The following is a 20,545-nucleotide window of genomic DNA, read 5'->3' on the forward strand; positions in this document are numbered from 1 at the left end:
GGTGACCAAAAAAATTAGAGGGCACCTAGGCCCCCTCCCACGCTCATTTTTCCCAAAGTCAACGGATCAAAATTTTGAGATAGCCATTTTGTTCCGCATAGTCAAAAACCATAATAACTGTGTCTTTGGGGATGACTTACTCCCCCACAGTCCCTGGGGGAGGGGCTGCAAGTTACAAACTTTGACCAGTGTTTACATACAGTAATGGTAATTGAGAAGTGTACAGACGTTTTCAGGGGGATTCTTTTGGTTTGGGGGGTTGGGTTGAGGGGAGGAGGCTATGTGGGAGGATCTTTCCTTGGAGGAATATATCATGGGGGAACAGAAACTAAATGAAAAGGGCGCAGGATTTTCTAGCATTACTATAAAAAAAAACAATGAAAAAATAAACATGAAAAAGTTTTTTTAATTGAAAGTAAGGAGTAGCATTAAAACTTAAAACGAACAGAGATTATTAAGCATATGAGGGGTTCTAAAAATACTTTAGCATAAAGAGCGAGGTACTCGGAGGAGATAAATATATCGCTCTTTATGCTAAAGTATTTTTAGTAATTTCAACTACTTATTCTATGGCCTTTCTGATTCAGGGGTCATTCTTAAAGAATTGGGACAAAACTTAAGATTTAGTATAAAGAGCGAGGTATTAACGAGGGGACAAACCCCCTCATATACATAATAAAAATATAAGAGTATAAAAGTTTGTTACGTAAGTTAATTCTTAAGTTTGTTATGCATTTCTTCAAAAATGTTCAGAAATTAAATAAAAAAAACTAGTTTTTTTAACTGAAAGTAAGGAGAGACATTAAAACTTAAAACGAACAGATATTACTCCGTATAAGAAATGGGTTTTCCCCTCCGCAATCTCTCGCTGTTTACGCTAAAGTTTGACTCTTTGCCACAATTCTAATTTTTAAAACAATTAAAAACTTTAGCGTAAAGAGCGAGGGATTGCGGAGGGGAAAACCCATTTCACATACGGAGTAATTTCTGTTCGTTTTAAGTTTTAATGTCGCTCCTTACTTTCAGTTAAAAAAACTATTTTTTTTTATTTAATCATAGATATAAATCACTACGCTAGGGAAAAATTTTCATTTTGCTAACGCGTAGCGATTAACTACATAAACATTCCTAAAAGCACCCTAAATTAACAATAATAATAAAAAAAAAACCTGCATAAATGTTCCTAGAAGCATCCTACACTAGTTAAAATAATAATGAAAAAAAGAAAAAAGACCATCACCTTCTCTCAAACACCCCGAGGGTAACAACCACCATCCAAACATAACTCCGTTCACCCCAACCCCTTCAACCCGCTCCTCTCTTCAGCCTTATAGCTTACTCCAGTCCCCCCCCCCAAAAAAAAAATAATAAAAGAAATAAAAAAATTAATTCTCCAACGAATACTCTCTTAATATTTGTTTTCTAACTGTGGGAGGTGTTTGAAAAAAAAACAAATTCTCCAAAACAAAATCCTTTTGAACTACGTCGTTATGATGGCCTGGAAAAAGATTCCAGTCTAGTTCTAAATAAAGAAAGGTAAAAAGTCAAATTATTAAGTCATACTAATAGAAATGTATACACTGTAATCAACTTACCTAGGATGTTGCCGCTAAATTAGAACTCCCCCTCCAGCTCCCTATGGGAGTTACTGCTGGTACTCTCCAGCTCTTGGAATTGCGGAAAAGAATCAATATTAATTTGGTAGGTGGCTCGTCCCTCCTGAAGCTGAAACAGAACGTATTCATCTACTTTAATTTATAATTCAGTGAATGATAATAAATTCCCAATTTGGATGGAAACAGAAAGAGCATTTTCCGAAAAAAAAATAACTAACAATTGAAGATATGGTATTGATTGAAATAATTTCCCAAAACAGGAAAAAAGTCTGTGTTAATATGAGTGTATAATATGTCCCTTTTGTTTGAATTAATTGACAACTAATACTAGAACTTTCGAAAGGCACACTAAAGAAAAAATAAGAGCCGAGTTTTTTTTACTGTTGGATTGGTATTGTTGGATTCTAAGCTGAATTAAATTAACAAAAACAAGTTCGTCAAATGAAAGTAAAGGGTGAAGTTAAATCTTAAACAACGTCAATTATGCCGTACGTGAGGAGGGATGATTACCTTCTCACTCCCACTCTTCACGTTTAAATTTTAAAGTGCTCTACTGAAAGTATTTATTGCTATAAAAGATATATTTAATAATTATTTTCAAGTGTCTAATTTACTGATTCTCCTTTAAAACATTTGAGTTCAGCTTTTATTGTTTTAAGCAAATAGGCATCAAATTATTGTATTCTTGGGGTAATTAAATATATAAAAAGTTTTGGTACTTAAGTCTTATACGGGAAATACTCGAGAAGTGAAGTTTGGTTAATGCTAATAAAATAAAGCAAATTATGATGCAAATATAATAGTTTAGAAACAAATTTGGGTTATGTATTTGCACATTAGGGGGGGGGGGAGCATAGCATATATTAAATACGTAACCTAAACAAACCTCTTCTAACATAACCTAACCAAAATACCAACTAAATACTTAACTAAAATACAGCTACAATGTATTTTCCAACCCAGCCAAAGCTAATTGTCTGGTGAAAAGAAGTTGCTTGACCAGTTTCTTGTCTCGTGTTCGCGTCATTCGCGATCAAAATTCTCGAGTGTTTATCGTATAATACAAAAGTACCAAAGTTTTTTCAACTTAAAGTAAGGAACAACATTAAAACTTAAAACAAACAGAAATTATTCCGGGTGTGAATGAGATTACCCCCTCCTTGATACCCCGCTCTTTATGCTAAGGTTTTTACTACTTTAAAAAGCTTCTTATTCTAGTTAAATGACCCTTATGTTTAAGGAGTCGTTCTTAAAGAGCTTGAACAAAAAGTCAAACTTTAGCGTAAAGAGCGGGGTATCGAAGAGGGAGTAAATTTCATCTACGGACTAGTTTCTGTTTGTTTTAAGTTTTAATGTCGCTCCTTATTTTCATTTGAAAAAAATGTTTTTAGTTAATTTCCAGTTGTTTTTCAAACAATGCCATGTTTTTCAAATCCCCTTCCTCGTGTGAAAAATTCCTCCTGGAAAACTCATTCGGAAACTTTCCCAATAACAAATACTATATGTGAGTAATGGACAAATTGCATAACTTTGTGCCTACAGCCCTTTCTCCTTGTACTGTTGGGGTCATGCTATCCCAAAGGCATTGTTATTGGACCTTTCAACTCTGCTGAATCAGACGGCTATCTCAAATTTTGATCTGATGACCTTGGAAAAAGGGGTGTGGATCTTATTCCTTACTTAAAATGGGCACTAGAACAAATAAACACGCATCCATGATCTTTCTTCTATCCAAAAATGCATTCCACATTTTTGTATATAGGAGCTTGAAACTCTATAGTAAGGTTTCTGATATGCTGAATCAGATGGTACAATTTCAATAAGATCGCTTGACTTTTTGGGGGTGTTTTTCTCCTTTGTCAAAAATTAGAATTTTATTTTAGTACCCGTAACTTTTGACGGGTTGTAAACTTGATGACCTTTTAAATCTTGAATCAGCATAAAAATTCAATATTTGTTACCGTGAATGTCCAAAAATGTCGACGTTCACCGGTAAATGTCTGCTGAAATACCTTTTTTTTTCTCCTTGGATTTGGTCAGCGTTGCCAGTCAACTTTTTCCATGTTTTTCCGATGTTTTCCAAATCCAAACTTTTTCCAATTCCCAGAACTTTTTCCAAGGTTTGATGATAACAGGATAGGTTAGATAGGGTAGCTTAGGTTTTTGACCCTTTTCTGATATTTATAACCAAATTCAACTTAACCTAATCCACCACGAACTGTTTGAAACACACTAATATTTTTTGTTTTAATTAATCGTCATTTACTATTTTCCTTGCATGAAAGGTGGGCATGACTGCCTGTCCATGGATTATTCTTTATGGTTGATTGTGTGTGGCTATGCTGTTTGACCTATGTGATTGTATGGATGAGTAGGGTTAAGGCCTCATTCAAGTGCTGGTCTATATTAATCACTAATTTAGGAAAACAGTCTTCCTTTTCTCCTTCTGTCTCTTTTTTTTTTTTTTTTTTTTTTTTTTTTTTTTTTTTTTTTTTTTTTTTTTTTTTTTTTTTTTTTTTTTTTGTGCTTGTGCTGTAGCATTGGTGATTTCTCTTTTCATGATATATATATATATATATATATATATATATATATATATATATATATATATATATATATATATATATATATATATATATATATATATGTCAATTCACCAAAAATTAGGGAAGGGGTAATATATATATATATATATATATATATATATATATATATATATATATATATATATATATATATATATATATATATATATATATATATATATATATATATATATATATATATATATATATATATATATATATATATATATATATATATATATATATATATATATATATATAAAGAAAAATATTATCCAATCCTATTTACATTATGTTTGAGCATTCGTTCTTAAGGCATTAAGGGCAAGAAATCAAAGTCGAGTGTAAAGCGCGAGGGGTTAGGAGGCGGGCAGCTCCTCCCCCCGCTTAAATACTGAACAATATTTGTCGCTTTTTAAGTTTTGATAAAGCTCTATAGTTTAATTTGAAAGCATATTGTATCTAATTTCGTTTCGTTTTTAATACCATAACCAATATTAATCTATGTATGAGGAGGGGTACCGCCCTATTATGCCCCACTCTTTATTTACAAGTTTTCTTTTCGAAATAAAGTATATTTCTTTAAAAAAAAATTTGTATCTGTAGTGAGACGCGAACGCTTTCCCCCTTAAAACCCATTCTGGACGCTTCATTGCATATTCATCCTTAATAATATATTATGCGTCATTTATATGTATTCTTCATACTGAAGGAAGGTCCGAGGTTAAACCCCCTAATTATCTAAAAATTCATTCAATTCACCTGAAGTACCTCTCACGGAAAGTAGGAGAATAAGGGCCTAGAACGTTTTTTCGATACCTTAGCTACATCCGTTTCCTATAAAAAAAAAAAATAATAAGGAAGTAAAAAGTGTACTAGATCATAAAATTTTCATTCGAATGAACCTTCATTTAATAATATACGACTGTCGGTTCGATTCAATTGCTTTTGAAAAAAAAAAACTTGTGAGCTGTATTTTTGGGGGATTTATAAAACTAGTGGTGTTTAGCAGCAAACTTAGAATCAACGCAAATAATGGATTTCGTTGTTCAATATGTTGAAAAAAAATTGTTTGCAACTCTGTTTGTAGTTTGTTACTACGATCTGTTTTATCCAAGGTTCTGTTGAATATAAGGCAGGGTAACATTCCCTCATCCAAACCCCTTTTATCCATTCAAGTTTAATATACATATATCAATGAGTCGAGAATGATAACTATCCCCACAAAATTTCACTCTTTCAAATGTTTCTGAGGAGGAGGGAAGGAGGATCTGAAATACAGAGCGTGTGTCAAAGGGTGATCATTTCCACGCTTTTTTAAGGGAAGTTTTTCGAAAATGTCTTTTTATATGGAGGTCCCACCAATTTCTCCCCATTTTCTGCAGATATAAATTTAACCTTTTATGTCCTGCTTAAAAATTTCTGTAATGATCTAGGAACACCACAATGGAGCACCCACATTACAGAATGAGCCCAAAAATATTCCTTAGACTGAAGCGACATTATGGATTATCTATATATATCCCCCCCCTCTGTCCTTGTATATTTATCTGAAAGCTCCAAAACTTCAAGAATTTGGGCATAAAATACACTTTTCGAGGCTTCGGGCATCCCCTCTAACCCCAGAAAGATCCGTTGAATATCTTCCACAGATATTTATATAATAGTTGATAATGTACATCTATAAGAAGGAATGCACCACTGCGGAACATTATGGCCTCTGAAACACGAAAGCAATCAAAACTCTTTTTTAGTTACGGTTACTATTAACACGAGTCGTAGTGTGATACCAGGAACCCTTTCCTACGTTTTTTTTTTTCAATTAAAAGGAGCCTTGGAAATGAACCACAGATTTATTTTATTTTTCCCTAAGTAGACTCCGGCAGTCGATTGACGCCCGTTTCAATCATGCTTCAATCAACCCTTTAATCTTGATCAAAACGGATTTTCAAATTAGTTTTCATTTCGGCTTGTTAAAAAAAAGTTAATAGGGGACGTCATTTGTCTAAGCAGTAGTATAGGGAGCGACGCGACTCGATAGTAACCGAAAATTTAAGAAACAGAATTTTGATAGCAATAGATGTATCGAAAGAATCAAATTTTTATGTTTATTAAAAATATATAAGATTCATTAAGTTTAATATTACACAGAAAAGTTAGCCTGAGAAAATTTAACTGATTTTTGACAAGGGAGAAACACCCCAAAACGTCAAGCAATCTTAACGAAAATCAAACCGACAGGTTTAGCGTATCAAAGGGCCCTATTTTATAGGTTTCAAGCTCGTATATACAAAATGTGGAATTTTTTCTTTTTTTTGTCAGAAGAAAGATGACGGATGCATGTTTTATTTTTTTTTTTTTATGGGTGAAAGTATCGAACCACTTATCATAGAAGATAAGGAAAATCAAATTTCTAGTGCCCTTTTTAAGTAACCAAACAGATTGGAGGGTATTTAGCTCCTATCACGCCCCTTTTTTCCCAAAGTTGTCCAATCAAATTTTTAGATAGCCGTTTTGTTCAGCGAAGTTGAAAGGTCCGATAACTATGCCTTTGGGGATAACATGAACCCACAAACCCTGGGAAAAGGGCTGTAAATTACGAAAATACCCTTAGTTAATGTACAGTATTTGTTATTGGGAAGTATACAGACATTTTTTTGGTGGTAATTTCTGCTTGAGATATATTCTATGGTGAAATTTTCCCTTGAGGAGGGAAGTTCTCGGGGGTGAGCTTTCCAGGGGAAATTTTACACAGGGTGAATTCGCCGGAATTCTTCTACGAGTTTTTTTTTTTATTTGCCCGACTTTTTCTTTGCTCACTAAATTTAACATATGGAGATGTTCCGGGAGAAATTTTCAGCGGGATTAGAATTGAGTTTAGGGGTCTTCCATGGGTAGAGGGAATTTTCCACGGAAGAAACCCTCAATGGCGAAATTTTCCGCGGGAGCAACTTTCAACTGGGGGTGGGGGATTCCTGGGGAAATTGAAATAAGGAATCGCTTCACTCGTGATAGGAAGTTTTGATCATAATGATTGACCGTCTAGGACCTCCTTAAGTTACCTTGATTTTGGAAGTCTCATTTGTTATAAGTCTGTAAAAATCTTCAAAAACGTTTGGACATAATAGAAACTACCTAAGAATTATGTCTTCAAACCATTAATAATAATAATAAAAAAACTTATACAATTTGCCAGCCCCGTAAGAAGCATTTACTAGATGTTTTCCAGAGAAATTGCGTACGGATTGTTTCGTGTACCCGACCGACTGACCGTATTTCAAACAGTAGCCTGTAAGAAAGTGCGATTCATTCCTGCTTTCTAGAGCAATAGCGAAAGAAAGGTTGAAATGGCTAGGATACGTTCTTCGGATAAAGGATGACAGATTGCCAAAGATTGTCCATGTTAGCCAACCGCGTAGGGCTAAACGGAAAGCAGGTCGTCCTCGGTTGGGGCGAAATGATGTAGTGAGGAACGATTTAAGGAAAACTGGAACTTCCTGGGAGGGTGTAAAAAGGGAGCATTTGAAAATATTGGGATGGAGGATGAGCGTGCTTAGCTGTTGGGCTCAGGCAGCTTGATTCAGCGTTGAGTTGTCAGTAATAGTAGTAGTATTATAAGAAGCAAATTTTTGCTTCTTGCTTCTTATAATGACAGACATGTGTGTTGGGGGGCGTAATTTTTCGCAGTTTAACGGTAATGGGTTGGACCTGGGTTCTCAAACCTCCTCCATCACTAGAGACACGCCTCATTAGAATCACTAAGCTTGTACCAAATGATGAATTTTATAATAACACTTAAATTATCTGATTTTTTTCTGTTTTGTTGTGATACGAGTCTGAAATCCCTGAGTTTTAATTGCGGCAATTTGTTTCCAGCGAGATATGCATTACTGTTTCATATCATCTTAGACCATGCATATGAAAATGACATACAGCTGATGATAAGGATGTCTTTTAGATATCTCTAGTGGAAAACCAATGCTGTAACAAGAGATGTTTCACATGCTCAACATAAGGGATATCTCTTTGCTGACTGAAGAATTTACATGGGCAAGTCAGCGTAGTTGAATGACCGAGATTACTAGTCATTTTATATCTTCTGTCAACATTTAGGCCTAAAACGTTCAAAAAAAAACATAAAATTTTATAGTACGCTGAAAAATTTACTTAAAAACTACTATACTATAAAGCAAATTCCTGACGACTCATTTTTTACCACAAATTTCTTCTTATTATTATAAACACGATAGGTGTTTCGAATATTTTAAAATAACTGCTGAAGTTAACTTATTCGAGGCATGGTAACAGTAAAACGTAACAGCCAAACGTAACAGCCAAATGTGGCTGTTACGACATTAGTCACATTAGTGGTTTGAAAAAAAAAAATCGTATAAAATTTCATTAGATCACAATCAAGGGCTAGCTTCGTAGGTGCTGCGGGGGAGAAGATGCAAGGAGAGCCATCTAAGCTGGATCCAAACATCAATTTCAACATGTCTGAGTACCCATGAGTCAATGTCTGAAGCCCATATAAAAAGAAATGTTTAATTTTGTGTTGTCCCTATTACGGATGTGTGTTTTTGTTTCATAATTACTTTTACCTATTTTTTACCTGGAGTGATGGTATTCATTTAGTAGCTCACTTTGAAAAACCTCTAATTTGTTATAATTATAAAGTTTAAGGCCGAAAAATGTATTGACTTTTAGTATTCAAAATTAAATTAAAAATATCAATATTACTTAGTAACAGTCAACACTTACAACAGTTCTCAAATTTCAATAAGATCCTTATTTGATTTTCTCAATCTTAGTTTCAATGCTTTACTCGAAACAAACTAGTTGCTGAGTCTGAAGGCTTTAAACATATCGGAGTTGTGTAACCGAATTTCAAAAAATCGGTATTGTTCAATAAGATCCGCCCGAAACTTCGGCATTGCTCAACAAAAGGGAACTCTAGGAGTTCCTATCTTATTTTTCATGATTTGGCTATTGTGTATTTTTTTGTAATTTTTACTTTTTTACTTTTGTATGCTTTTACTTTAATTGACATACTTTTTTCATTACCGTTCAAAAAATATTTGTCTCAATGCTTTGCTACTCATCAAAAACCAGAAAGAACGTTGAAGTATTGACCGTTTCTGCGTTGGCTAAAGTATCGTGCTCACAAAATTATACCTTTTCATGAAATATAATTAAATGATAAAAAAAAATTTCAACTGAAAGTAAGGATCAACTTTAAAGCTTAAAACAAACTTAAATTATTCCGTATATAAGGGGAACTCCCATTCCTCAACCCGTTGCTCGTTAAGTTAAAGCTTTTTAGTAATTAAAAAAGCTTTATTCCAGTTCAATGGTTCTTGTGTTTAAGCACAAGTGAAATGTTCTTAAAAAATTTGGAAAAAAACTCAAGCTTTAGAATAAGCAGCGAAGAGTTGAGGCGGTGACAGCTCCCTCATAGAAGGAATAATTTCTGTTCATTTTATGCATAAAGTTGCTCCTCACTTTCAGTTGATATTATTTATTATTTTTTATTTATTTCGATTTCTGACCGTTTCTGAAACCATGCCCAGGTCTCACCAAGATACGATATGAGACACAGGCTTCTTAAGCCCCCGATTTCTTGCTGTTAAATTGTGTGTATCAATATTTGTAAATTGATTAGTATCTCCTTTTTTTCAGAGTTTTTGCTTAAGAATTAAGATGTTGGATTATAATCAAAAATTTTTTACAGTATCTGAATATACTGCCAAAATTCGCGACGGACAGTAGTTTTGTTGTAGGGTCTCAAGTCCAGCGCGCTAACCATTCGGCTAGGCTAACAACGTGCGCTAACCATTAATCAGCAAACACTATAAATACCAAAAATCTAGAAACTATGTAGGTTAAACGAACCGATGCATTCTTCTATTTGCAAAAAGCAAAATTTGAACTTTAGACGAGAAGGAATTATCTAGAAAGTAAAAGAGGTAGTATCCTCTCCCCCCCCCCTCATCATCTGAAAGTACAGAATTTGCTCTTGGCTTAAAACATGATATAGAACCTTGTTTCCGGATCTTAGATGCAAATCATATACTTTGAATTATAATCTTTAATGCTCAAAATAAAAATTCAAATTGCACAAATGAGGTCAGAGGTAGGAGAGGGTGATAGACTTCGTAAATGTTGATAATTGCCAAATTTTTTCCCATACGTTAAAATATTCAATGCACTCTTTCTAATTGTGAGTGATAGCAAAGATCCTTTGTTTCCTTTTTTTTATATCAGTCATATTAAAGTTGGTACGAGTTTTTAATGTTGAACAGTTTCACAACGTTCCTAGACAAAAGCACAAATCTTAGTATGGCTTTGATTCCTTAGTTAAATCACTCCCATTTATCTTGTACCTTTAAAAAATTTTTTTTTAGTACAACACAATCTTATTTTCTATATGTCCAGGAAAATCATTAAATCTTGCGTTGCGAAAAGATACTTAATTTCATTTGCTGGAATCTATGCTTGCTGAATCATCCCTTTACTCTGCCCCCTCCCACGGGTCACTGCTCTTTTCTTACATCAGAACGTCTGCAATTTGATCCCCTCTTGGAGTTCCCAAAAGATAACGACGGCTCTATAGGTAGTCCACATGTTTCGTATTTCATTTTTCCTTTGGAATTTCTATTCATCGGTCGATAATTGGTACCAGGATGGTTAGAAAGCTGGTTTTAAATATGGCTTTCAATTGTTTATGAGGTTTTTAAACATCTGTAAGAATTTAGGATGAATGTGCAGACATAAGCTTTGTTAACAAATTGACAAGTGTTTGGTTTTGTAAATAAAACTTGAGTTTGGTTTAATAATGGAAACAAAACTGAAAGAGAGTCCAAGTTTGTTTTTGGAAAAATGTAGATTTTAAAGTTTTGACCTCTGTTTAAGAAAATAGTGATTATCACGTTCTTTCTGAACTGAATCAGGTTGGGAGGATTTTGTCGTTCAGTATCAAAAGACGTTCGTTTTGTCCATTTTCAAGATTTTAAGTTAGATACATTATGTACTACGCTTTGCTTCATATACCATATTGGGTCTTAAAACTTATGTAAAAAAAAAACAGTAATTGAGAAAATATGAAATACTTTTGCCAGGTTGAACAGTTCTGCGTCGTATTCAAGATTAATTCTAAGAAATCATAGTTCCTTCTTATGAATGTAAAGATCGAAATTTGCGTAATAAATGCCTGCAAAACTAGTTTAAATGAACTGCCTTGTGATATACACCTATATTTTTAAAATCTAGCACTTTACTGAAAACACAAAACCGACGCAACAAAATAGGGTCAGGGGGCAAACATCCTTAAATAGCCTGCAGAAAAAACTAATAATTTATAAGTCTATTTTTTATATTATATATATGTTCATAAAATTGATGAAAATTATCTTGAACTCAGTGATCAACAATAGTTGATGTTTCAACAGTACAACTCCGAGAATACAATCATACAGTTTGAACAATGTGAGGAATCGATGATTCTTATTTCAAAATTGTTATTAGTTTTTGGAAATTGACATAGACACATTAACCAGACAACAAAGACAGCTCTTGAATCTATTATTTTTTCCATGTCTGTTTTTTCCCGTGTTTTGGCAAAAGAATGTCTTAGAAATAGTAGAAACCAAGAGAAGAAAAAATGAAAAAAACTAAAAACGCTTCGACCATTATTAAAACAAAATATGTAAACATGTCTGTTTGTATATGAGACAAAAGAATTCCATTAACATGCTAGAGTCACTAATGGGAAACTGGAGCCAATATTTGCCAGAAAACAGTCAGATTATCTCTTTTCAAAAATATGACAAATATGATAAAAAGCGTGATTGAGACTGAAAATTTTCAAATTTATGCTTTTGCAAATATCTAAAGTTCAGACATTTTCATTTTTTTGTTTTTGACCTATCTTACCAATTAGAGAATTTAATAATTATACAACCATACCGGCGAGATCTCTCGCATAATATAGGCTAATATTGTATTTGCATAGCTACCCTGTGCATACCCTTTTTATGTGCATACGTGTTTTACAAACAAAAACTTTAAAAACGCATAATTTTGCTTAGGCCTTATGCATTTTTGTTACATTTTTACGAGTCACACCAGCATCTCAGGAGGAAATTCAAAACCTGTAGTCCCCCCCCCTGGATAAGACATAGTGCTGAATCCAACTTAAAAATAACCGATTGAAGCTTAAGTATTTTTTTATTTTCCGAAATTCATTTTTATTTTTTATTTTACCAAAATGAAGTTTACAAGAATTAAAAATGTATGTTTGCTATAAAGCATTTACGATGGCCCTAACCAAGGAAAAATGCAGTAAAAAAAATTGTCCAGAGTCCCTCCCCCTTCTCAGAGCCACATTAGAAATATAGTTTGAAATTAAACCTTATTTAATTGGTTTAGTTTCGAAGAAGTGATGGGAGCTCCTTGTATAAAGGGAGATCTTATTGTGTCATTTATTGGATTTCCTATGTGTCCTCAAAAATCGCCTACCTGGAGCCCCAAAAATCTGATATCAGTAAGAACTGTTAATAAGCAATGCTTTCTCTCTAGCTTGGCAGCAAAATGGGAGATGGAAAGATTAAAGGTAATTTCAAGTTTATCAAACAGTTCGTGGTAACAAACTGTAAGTAAGGAGCAATGCGACGCAATAGTGACCGAAACTCTAAAACGAATTTCGATACAAATAGATATATTAAAAGGATCGGCTTATTATGCTGATTCCAAATATAAAAGTTTTTAAATTTAGTATTGCAGATCAAAGGCTGAGAGTCTGAGAAAATTTGTCTGATTTTCAAATTAGCAAAGAAACCTCCCCTAAAAATCAAGGAATCTTGATGAAAATCACACCAGTTCTCTGATTCAGAGTATCAGAGGACTTTGTTTCAGAGGTTTCAACCTTCTATATGCGAAAATATGGATTTTTCTCTTTTTTGCCGGAAGAGGGATCACGGATGAGTTTTAATTTTTTTTTCCGGAGTGATCGTATCGACCGAGTGAACCTAGGATATCGGGAGAAGGCTTATTCGAAGGGTAAGTTCTAGTGCCCTTTTTATGTAACCAATAAGATTGGAGGGCAACTAGGCCCCCTCCCCTGTCCCTTTATCTCAAAATTAAATATAAAAAAAACAAGTTTTTAAAACATTATAACTTAAAAAGAACAGAAATTATTCCGTATATGAAAAGGGTTGTCCCCAGCTCAACGCCCCGCTCTTTACGCAAAAGTTTGACTCTTTCTCACAATTCTACTTTTTAAAACAACAAAAAACTCGCTTAAACAACGAGGCGTTGAGCAGGGGACAACCCCTTTCATATACAGAATAATTTCTGTTCTTTTTAAGTTTTAATGTCGCTCCTTACTTTCAGTTACAAAATTTGTTTTTAATTTAATTTCTGAACGTTTTTGAATTAAGACATGTTTTGATTTTGGTTCACCGCAAATGAATAATTAAACGATACTTGCATATGAGTTGTTTTTTTTTTTTTTGCTAAAGGGCTTTCTCATAGTTTTGATCGTACGATTTTGATAAAAAAAAGGGATGGGGGAGGAGGACTATTTGCAGTCCAATTTTTGGTTACTTAAAAAGGCAAATAGAACTTTTTTACGAACGTTTTTATTAGTAATAAATATACGTAACTTACGAATTAACTTGCGTAACGAACTTCTATGTTTGCATATTTTTATTACGTATATGAGGGGGTTCGCCCCCGCGTCAATACCTTACTTTCTCATAGTTTAGATTGGATGATTTTGATACAAAAAAGGGGGAGGAGGCCTAGTTGCCCTCCAATCTTTGGTTACTTAAAAATGCAACTAGATTAATTTTTTCTGTACGACCGTTTTTGTTAGTTATAAACGTACGTACCTTATGAATTAACTTACATAACGAACTTCTATATTTGTGTAAGAATAAATGAATGGATATAGTTGAAATTATAGAATTTCATAAATAGATATAGCATAAATATTCCGTAGAATAAATAGTTGAAATTACTAAAAATACTTTAGCGTAAAGAGCAAGGTATTGTGGAGGAGACGAACCCCCTTACATACGTAATATTTTATGTTCGCTTTAAGTTTTAATATTACTCATTACTTCCAGATGAATTTTTTTTCTCATCGTTTTTTTTTTTAATAATGCTAGAAAATCCTGCACCCCCTTCATGGAAATTCTCTTCCCTCATGATAACTCCTCTGCCCCAAATCCCCAGGGGAAAGGTCTTCAATTTATAAAATTTGCCCATTGTTTAAGTTTAGTATTTTTATTGAGAAGTATGCATACATTTTCGAGAGGGGGAGCGAATTTTCTGCTGGGGGTTTTTCCACGGGGGGATTCTCAATGGGGAGGGAAGTTGCAAGGGGTTGAACTTGTGAGGGAAATTTTAAACTAGGGGAATTTGCCAGAATTCTTATTCAAAATTCTTTTTATATTTCTTGATTTCTCTTTTTTTGTCTCAATTTTACGCATGGAGTTGTTAAGGGTAATTGTCCGGGGTAAATTTTCACCGGGATTAAATTATCTAGAGTCTAGAGGATATTTCCATCGGAAGGGAGATTCTTCTGTGGAGGTGGTTCCGGATTTCCTGGCAGTATTTAAAAAAGATCGAAAATTAAATTAATTTTTTTTAACAGAATGTGAGGAGAAGCATTAAAACTCAAAAGGAACAACAATTATTCCGTATATGAAGGTTAGTCTCTCCTCAATACCTTGCTCTTTACGCTATGTCTGTTGTAATTAAAAAGCCCCTGTGTTTCAGCTTCGTTCTTAAGAATTTAGGACAAACAGTCAAACTTTAGCGTAAAGAGCAAAGTATTGAGGAGGGGGCAACACTTCACATACGGAACAATTTCTGATCGTTTTGAGTTTTAATGTTGCTCCTTACTTTCATTTAAGAATGCTTTTTTTTTATTTAATTTATTTAGTGGTTAAACTTCTTTAGCGGTTTCCTAAAGATGGTTAAACAAGTATCATTTTTAAATAGCTTCTGCACAATTGTCACTGGATGCGAAGACTGAAGGAAGCTAAAAGTAGTAGTTACTTAACTGCTTAAGATTTACTGTTATAGATTTATAGCACATTTTATAATTATTTGATATCAAGTTTTTTTGTTCTTTTATTGTTTCTCTTTTCCTCCTTTGTTTGCTGCGTTACAGTATAACAGGGATTTCAGTAAATAATAATAATAATTATATGTTACTTCGAGGCAATTATAAAGAAGCATGGGTGGCAGATGAAGAAGTCAGGTTATTCGAGGTAGTCGAGTCATTTGAAATAATTCGAACGATCCAAGTATTGCTAACTTCTCTAAATTTTGCAGAGCATTCCATAATATAAATAAATCGAGAAATGGGAATTATCGCTATATTTAAATGAAAAATAGAAAGCCTAGAAACCCCTATATCTCACTTTAAAAAGTAAAAACCTACTGTGAGTATTCATCATGTTCTTCAAGGAAACAACTCTGAATTAAATTTAGTTACGCCTTATGATAAGTTGCTTGACATTCTCCAGAAATGCAGACTTTAATTAAAAATACTTGTCTTTTTTTGTCAGCCCTCTTTCGACTAAAGCACATCAGTGCAATGGTAGGTGTCTATTTTGCTACAGGATAATTGTCAAGTTGGACCGGGATCTGGACACTGAAGTACACGAAACTTGTGTTTTACCCCCCCCCCCCCCCAAAAAAAACAAAACAAAACATAAAACAAAATTCTTTTAATAACCTATGAATAGATTTACCTATGCGTATATCTTACATTCTTCTGCAAATTGAAATTTATTTTAAATCTCAGTTTTTTATATATCAGTTCAAAAAGTTTCGTCTGGAACTTTAGAAAAAGAAGGTGTAAAGCAGAAAGTAAAAATTACACGCGGAACCAAAATCACAATAAACAACATTTTAATTACTAAAAAAGTGCCAATAAATTTATTAGTTCTTTTCCTTTCCTTTCATAAACACAGCAAGAATTCCTTTCTCTAATTAGACAATATCTTCTCCAGACAAGAACGGTAATTCCTATCTTTAGTGGAAGCTCTCTCGCACATAAATTTAATTATTGAAATACCTCTGGAATTACAGTTTAAAGAAAGGGAGATTAGCATGCATAAAGTTGGCTAAAATTACCAAACAATTCCACAGACTCCTGACTTTTACAAAAGCTAGGTCCTAGCGTCTTGAAAAGTAATTTCATTCCACAGAAACCCAAGGAGGGCTAGGGCAGATGCAGTTACGGTCTGAGATCAAACCATTATGTTTAAAATCTTTATTTTAAAGGTCACTAATTTCATAAATTAAACTACGTAGCTTAAGGAACTGTAGTTCCTTAAGCTACTGCTTAAGGAACTACTTAAGCTACTACTTCAGCTGGAACTGTAGTACATAAATGCTGATATTCATATTATACTGATTTCTTGCATGCATGTAATTTTAATTCTAAAAAGAAATGAAAGGAGTTGTTTGAAACCCTTATCAATAAGCCGACACTTGAAAACTTATCATCTCATTAAACCTTGTGCTTCTATCCCACACTTTCACTTTGCATAAGGGAATTCTTCTCCAGAATTTATTTACGACTTAATGGTCCTATCTCATACTTGGGAATTGGTTCCAGATGGTACTTAGAAATAGGGCTATTGCAGCAATAAATTTATGTCGGTATGTTAGGTTATTCTCTTAATATTCTTGTATTTGGGGCTTCTTAAATTTACACAGTGGGACAAAAGGAGGAATCAGTGTAAAAACAATCGATTGCACTTTTTGTCACAAATGATGGTACTCCTGTATTATTCAGAACACTCGAGAAATTTGCTGATAGTACGATCTTTGAAAACCGGTTTCATAGCCACAAAGACAAATAACGGGTGACAGAATGTATTTGACCTGCATAATTTGGGCTATACATTTGCACATTAGGGGGGGAGGGGGGTAATTCTAGGTTAATTTAGCTTACTTTACCCCCCCCCCCCCCCGCATCCCCGTAATGTGCAAACATATAGCCCAAATTATATTGCTATATAAACTAAAGTATTGTATTTTCATCGTATTTTGGTCAATTTAGTAAGGATTAACCTAACTTCGCTTCTCGAGTGTGTTCCAATAATACAGATGTATCCAAATGACTTTCCATTCATAATAGAGTTTATTGAAAATGAACTACCACTGGAGACCATAAATTTACCAAAACCATCACTCCGTCAATGATAGAAACCTTCTACAAATTTATTTCAGTATGAATATGTTTGAATAGACTTTTAAAAAGAAGTTTAGTGTTTGATAGCTATCTTTTCGTATTTCTTTTCAATTATTATCGTTAACAATATCTCTCTGAACTTACTATGTTAAGACCCAACTGGATTATTTGGTGCCGAAACTTAAAAACATCAGAGGGACTTAATTGGTCTTGCTTCTGAGTGGTTCAGTTATTCCTACAAAATAATCAGCCAGAACAAGGAGTGGTAAAATTCTAGTTTAGCTACTTTTCACTATCTTGGAAAAGGGTTAGGTTAGGGAAATGAAACTCTCTGGGATAAGTCTACAGGCTAAAGTAAGTCCCGGAATGTTATTTTGAAGTACCTACCTCCACTAATTCTCGCTATAGAGGGCAGTTACCTTTGATGACCTTTAAAAATCTTAGGAAAGTGAAACCTTGCAAAACAGACCTTTGAAAAACAAAGAGGACTCGTTCTAACGGGAATTAAAAGTTCTAATGCCCTTATTACGTGGGGTTACGTTGGCGGATCTTTCCATGGAGGAATTTATCATGGGGGACGAAAATTTCCATGAAGGGAGCGCTGGATTTTCCAGAATTATTTAAAAAACAATCAGAAATTAAATAAAAAAAGTTTTTTAACTGAAAGTAAGGATAAACATTAAAATTTAAAACGAACAAAAATTATTATGTATATAAGGGGGTTCGTCCCCTCCTCAATACCTCGCTCTTTACGCTAAAATATTTTTAGTGATTTAAAAAGAGCTATTTACTCTAATTAAACGGTCTTTGTGATTCAGGGGTCATTCTTAAATAACTGGAACACAATTTAAACTTTAGTGTAAAGAGCGAGGTATTGACGCGGGGGAACCCCCTCTTATATGTAATAAAAATATTCGATATAGTATTTCGTTACGGAAGTTAATTCGTAAGCTACGTATATTTATTACTAATAAAAACGTTCGTAAATAAAATTAAGAATTCTAGTAAAAATATAACAAAGTTAAAAACAATTTCGTATAGGAATTTTGTCAAATTCCCCCAGTGAAAAATTTCCCCTGGAAAACTCACCCCCGGAAAGGCCCCTCCCCAAAGAAGATATTCCCTACGGAAATCCATCCGAAATACAAATTCCCCCCAATGAAAAATGTCTGTACGATATACAATGAAAATGTATGCTCACTTCCCAATAACAAATACTATGCGTAAACAATGGGAAAGTTTCATAACTTACAGGCCTTTTCCCATATTCTCCAGGGGGGGGGGCATTTTACTCCCTAAAGAATGAATTATTCGATCTTTCAACTATACTGAAAAAAATGAGTATCTCAAAATTTGGATCAGATAACTTTGGGGAAAAAAGGGGCATGGAGAGGGGTCAGTTCCCCACCAATCTTTTTGGTTACTTAAAAAAAGGAACTAGAACTTTTAATTTCCGTTCAAAAAAACCCTCTCCCGATCTTCTAGGACCGTTATTTCGATTAAATCACCTTTGGAAAAAAAAAATTAATAAACAAGCATCCATGATCTGTCTTCTGGCAGCAAAATTCCTCATTTCTGTATATAGGACCTTCAAAATTTCACAGCAGGGTTTTCTGATACGCTGAATCTGATGGTGAAATTTTCATTAAGATTTGTTTTTAGAGTTTCGGTTACTATTGAGCCTATTATCTCCTTACTTACAGTTCGTTACCACAAACTGTTTAATTTGCCCCGGTCGATAAACATACATCTCCACGCGTAAAACTGAGTTGGTAAAGAGAAAGCAGGACATAAGATGAATTTCGTAAGGCAGTTCTGACAAATTCTCCCAATATAGAATTTCCCCTGGAAAATTCGCTCCCTGGAAACTTCCCTCCCCTTGGAAAATTATCCTCGTTGAAATCCAACCAGCAAAAAATATGCCTTCTCTATTCACCCGAAAAATATATGCATATTTCCCAATAACAAATAAATTATGTAAACAATGGGCAAATTTTGTAACTTAAAGAACTTTCCCCAGGGGATGTGGGGGTCATGATATCTCGGCAGGTATAGTTATTCGGCCTTTCAACTATGCTGAACAAGATAGGTATCTCAAAATTTTTTATTGGACAATTTTGAGAAAAAGGGGCGGAGGAGGAGACCTAGTTGCCCTCCATTTTTATTGGTGACTTAAAAAGGAGCAACCCGATCACTTAAAGCTGTAGTAAGGAGCGACCCGGCTCAATAGTAACCAACACAAAGAAACAGAATTTTGATACCAATAACTACATCAAAAGAATCACAATTTAATGCTGATTTTAAATATATAAGTTCTATTAAGTTTAGTTTTAAACTAAACTCATCAAAAGTTACGACCCTGAGAAAATTTGCCTAATTTTAGAAATTAGGGGAAAACACCCTCTAAAAGCCATAGAATCTTAACGAAAATCACACCATCAGATTCAGCGTATCAGAGAACCCTGTTGTAAAAGTTTCAAGCTCCTATCTACAAAAGTGTGGAATTTTGTATTTTTTACCAGAAGGCAGATCACGGATGCGTGTTTATTTGTTTGTTTATTTTCTTTTTTCTCAGGGGTGATCGTATCGACCCAGTGGTCTTAGAATATTGCAAGAGGGCTCATTCTAACAAAAATTAAAAGTTCTAACGCCCTCTTTAAGTGACCAAAAAATTGGAGGGCACCTAAGCCCCCTCCCACGCTAATTATTTTCCCAAAGTCACCGGATCAAAATTATGAGATAGCCATTTTATTCAGCATAGTCGAAAAACCTTATAACCATGTCTTTGGGGAAGACTTAATCCCCCACAGTCCCCGTGGGAGGGCTACACGTTACAAAATTTGGCCAGTGCTTACATATAGTAATGGTTATTAGGAAGTACACAGACGTTTTCAGGGGGATTTTTTGGTTTGGGGAGGGGTTGAGAAGAGGGGGATATGTTGGGGGAACTTTCCACGGGGGAATTTGTCATGGGAGAAGAAAATTTCCATGAAGGGAGCGCAGGATTTTCAAGCATTATTAAAAAAAAGGAAAAAATAAATGAAAAGTTTTTTTTCAACTGAAAGTAAGGAGCATCGTTAAAACATAAAATGAATAAAAATTATTACGCATATACCTCCACTTAATAC

General features: G+C 34.0%; 1 long non-coding RNA gene across 1 annotated transcript in view; it reads right to left on the reverse strand.

Annotated features, from left to right (window-relative positions):
* The window catches only part of LOC136035445 (uncharacterized), a 60,653-nt gene that overhangs the window by 23,789 nt on the left and 16,319 nt on the right, over nucleotides 1-20,545 (reverse strand). The window contains exon 2 of the long non-coding RNA XR_010619424.1: nucleotides 1,596-1,725. This is a non-coding gene — a long non-coding RNA (uncharacterized LOC136035445). The remainder of the gene's footprint in view (nucleotides 1-1,595; nucleotides 1,726-20,545) is intronic.

This window comes from Artemia franciscana, chromosome 14, assembly GCF_032884065.1.
Source record: "Artemia franciscana chromosome 14, ASM3288406v1, whole genome shotgun sequence".
Taxonomy (NCBI): Eukaryota; Metazoa; Arthropoda; class Branchiopoda; order Anostraca; family Artemiidae; genus Artemia; species Artemia franciscana.